This window comes from Canis lupus, chromosome 14, assembly GCF_048164855.1.
Source record: "Canis lupus baileyi chromosome 14, mCanLup2.hap1, whole genome shotgun sequence".
Classification (NCBI taxonomy): Eukaryota; Metazoa; Chordata; class Mammalia; order Carnivora; family Canidae; genus Canis; species Canis lupus.
In genome coordinates, this window is record NC_132851.1 from 16,375,567 (window position 1) to 16,380,162 (window position 4,596).

Below are 4,596 nucleotides of genomic sequence, written 5' to 3' on the forward strand. Positions count from 1 at the left end.
TAGAGGATGAAAATGCAAAGACAGCAAATTTGAAACAGAGTGGGAGGACAACCAGACCAGGCTGGAGCATCAGGTCTGAGGTTTTGATTGTTATTCAAGAAGAGTTGAGGCAGTAAGCCACATATTTAGAAGGAGCTGGAGTTGGTCTTCCTGAAGAAAATGAGGAGTTTTGAGAGGTTATGCCATCATGAAAAAAGAGCTAGTAAAATTCAATCCACAAACCTGATAGAGAGAGTAAGAGAGAAAGGAAACTTAACAACATATCAAGATAATCGCTCAAAAATAATTAACTGATGAGAAACTGAAACCACGGACCTCAGGTACGTATAGTGGGGTGCTAATTCTTACAACTGTATGTGAATCTTCAAAATGAGGAATTACTATCAAACTGTTCCATAGCCTTAAGACTTTTATCTGTAGAAACCACGAAAGAAATAGAAATCCATCTCAAAAATGGAATAGACTATGACAAAAGGTGGTAACTAAAATAAAATGTTAAGTCAAGGAAGGAGTATGAATACAGAATTGACTTCAACCTATATAAAGACAGAGAAATTGTGTTAAAAATGGGGAACAGCTAAGTAGGTGAGTTAGGATGCAATAATGAGGTGATAGTCCTCTTTGAGTGGGAGGAGAGGGAACCAGAAAACAAGAAAGCAACCTTCCTTTGTGAGAGAAGAGGCAAGAGTATCAATGAATATAATGAGCAATAACATATTTGTGCTACTGAATTATATTTAAAGATATTTAGTCACTCAGACATTGTCATGGAAGGTATTTAGTATAAGACTAATGTCCTTGCAGATTTATTTTACAAAAAGTTCTTAAAATTATCTTTTAAAAAAGAGATTAAACTTTTTCTACTAAAATTAAAGTCAACTGTAAAGAAAAGAAACTACCATTGCAAGATCAATTTATTTAATCAGTATTTACAAAGGACCCTACTGTATGCCAGATATTCAATAAAATGTTAATTGAGTAAAGATAAAATGGCTGATAATTTGATTTCTATCTTTTTTTATACTCTAGTGCTAGTTCTTCTTGAATAATATTTAATTCACTGAGGTGGGGAAATTGTGCAGAGACTTTCTAAGAAAATATATTTAGTTTGAGGATAAGATCAAGACACTTTATTTGGGAAAAATATCAAACTATGTTAATGGAGAATGGCAGTTTGCACTTCTATAATGATATCATTTTAAGCTATATAATCTGAAATTGTAGAAATTACATTCAAATATGTTGACATTTATTTTTTGAAATAAGGTAAAACTCAGTCCTATTTTTCATTTTGTTATTTTTTATTGCAGAAATCAACCACTGTATAAACAACTGTTTTTTAAGATGTTTTCTGATACATTATATGATTATACTGTCACCAATCTCACTTTAGTAATTATTCTCCCCACAAACATAAGAGAAATCTTACTTACGCACTTTGTGAAAAGCTAACAGCATATTATTAAGAGAAAATACACCCTACAACTTTCTTTAGTCTTACAAAAGATACTTCACTTAAATTGTACAAGATATTTTCTTAAGAAAAGGATTATTTCAACAAATCATATTTCAGATAGATTGTATATATAACTCATGATTACATTTCAAAATACGGTGTTTTAATTCCAAGCCCTTACTGGGTTTGAAGTCATTATTGTACTGTAAAGAACCAAGATTTAAAATAATAATAATAATAATAATAATAATAACTACACTTATGATGAAAAAATTAAATGGAAAAAACAAAAAAAAATATAAAAAATAAAAAAGAAACTATCAAATGAATTTTTTAAGTTGCTATTCATTTGACGAGAGAGAGAGAGAGAGAGAGAGAGAGCATAAGCAGGGGGACTGGCAGGCAGAGGGAGAGGGGGAAGCAGACTCCCCACAGAGCAAAGAGCTCCACCTGGGGCTTTATCTCAGACCCCAGGATCATGACCTGAGCCCAAGGCAGACACTTAACTTACTGAGCCACCCAGGTGTCCCTCAAATGAAATTTTCAAAGTACTGAATCTGGAAGATGATTATTTATGTGTATTTCAAAGCTGCATTTCAAAGATATCCTATTTTTTTTTATTTTTTTTTTTATTTTTTATTTATTCATGATAGGCACACAGTGAGAGAGAGAGAGGCAGAGACACAGGCAGAGGGAGAAGCAGGCTCCATGCACCGGGAGCCTGACGTGGGATTCGATCCCGGATCTCCAGGATCACGCCCTGGGCCAAAGGCAGGCGCCAAACCGCTGCGCCACCCAGGGATCCCCAAAGATATCCTTAGTATGAAAGTAAAAACCCAATAGAACCTCCTGTTGAACCAAAAAAGACTTAGAAAAATCAAAGCAATGATCTGCACAATATTTATTAGAATTTTGTGTACCATATTTGAGACACTATGGTAGATAGGTACGATAGGAATAGAGATGAGATGTCTGTAAAGTATTATCACTTTCCTCACAGAAACTTACTCCTTCATGGTTGCGGAAGCCAGAAGTCCAATGTCTTGGACTGGGCCACACTCTTTCTGAAGGCCCTAAGGAAGCATCCTTTCTTGCCTCTTCCAACTTCTGGTGGTTCCAGGTGTTCTTGGCTTGTGGCTGTGAAAATGTAATCTCTGCCTTTGTCCTTATGTGGCCTTCTCTATAGCTACCTCCTCTTCTTCTGGCTTTTGTAAGGATATTGCCACTGGTTATAGTGTCCACCCGAATAATTTCAAATCAATATTCTTCACTTAAATACATCTTTTACAAAGATCCTGCAATGTCACATTCGTTGATTTCACAGGGTGGGACATGAATTTTGTTTTCTGGCCATTATTTAACTGGCTAGACTGAAATTGGTGATGATTCTTGGGGGGATAATGTGAACTGATTTATTTATTTATTTATTTTTTTTTTTTTTTGTGAACTGATTTAAAATGAATAACTGATCAGTGTAGAAAAGTAATATAACATATAAATATGTGGAAAGGCAACTGAGACCAGGTCAGAGAAGACTGAATATAAAACCAGGAAGATCGGAAGTTATCTGGTAGACAATGAAGAAGTATTAAGATACATTTTGGAAAGAGATCATATGCTTAGAGTTTCACTTTTAAGAAAACTATCAGGTATGAGGAGGAAAGGTTAATGAGACGTAAGAATGAAGGCTGAATGTTCCAGCCAGTCAGCCCTAAGAAAGAAGAAAATCCTGACATTTGCAAGAACATGGAAAGAACTTGAAGACATTATGCTGAGTGAGACAAATCAGACGGACAAATACTGCATGCTCTCTCTTATGTGTGGCATCTAAAAAGCCAAACTCATGGAAATAGAATCAAGTTGTACATATCAGGGGCTGGGGGGTGGGGCAATTGGAGAACTGTTGATCAAAGGATTCAAACTTGCAGTCATAAGGTGAAGGAGTTCTAGAGATCTAATGCACAGCATAATGATTGTAATCAACAATACTATATTATATATTTCAAAGTTGCTATAAGACTAAATCTTAAATGTTCTTACCATGAAAAAGAAATGATAATTATATGACTTGATACAGAAGCTAGCTAATGCTAAGTAGTAATCATATTGCAATTTATAAAAGTATCCAAATCAATATGCTCTAATTTTAATCTTACACAATGTTACATGTCAATTATATCTCATTTTTTTTTTATCTCAATAGAAATTTAAACTAGTAGGAGTAATATTGGAGCTGACCTATTCATAGCCATGATATTTCAGCCCATGGATGACTTTCACCAATGACAGTTGAGAGGGAGAAGGGATGGATCTCTTGCCTTCTGTGACACCTTCACCTTCACAGTCCTTTTCTTCAACATCTCTCTAAAGAAACGCCCTCTGGGCAGCACCCACAGTTACCTCTGCTTTCGATCACACCACTACACAGTATAAAAGCAATGAGAACTACACATATCTTTTTAAATTTCCCAACAGCCACATAAGAAATGGAATACACAAAATTAATTTTAATAGTATTTTAAACCAGTATAGCTAAAATAGCATTGGAATATGTAATCAATATAAAAAATTATGAATAAGATCTTGCTACAGATTGAACATTTGTGTTCACCCAAAATGTATATACTGAAACCTATGTAATGATATTTGGAGGTAGGACCTTTGGGACGTGATTGAGTCATAAAGATGAAGCACTCATGAATAGAATTAGGGCCTCTATAACGGAGACCCTAAAACTTTCCCTCACCCCTGCTGCAGTGTGAGGACAGAGCAAGAAGACAGTCTATGAACAGGATTGAGGCTCTCACCAAACACTCGATCAGTGCCTTATCTTCAATTTCCCAGCCTCCAGAATTGTGAGAAAACAATTTCTGTTGTTTAGAAGTCACCCAAGTCTATAGTATTCTAACAGCCCAACAGACAAGGGCAGACTTTTTACTTTGTTTTCAAAGCTTTGAATTTGGTGTGTATTTCATACTTACACCACATTGCAATTCAGATTAGCCATAGTTCAAGTGCAAAGTGGACATAAGGAGTTAACAGCTATCCTGTTGATCATCACAGTTCTGTAAAGTGTCCTCATCTATGTGTTTGTCTCAATAAGATCATTTGAAATCTGGCAGTCACATCTCATAGAATTA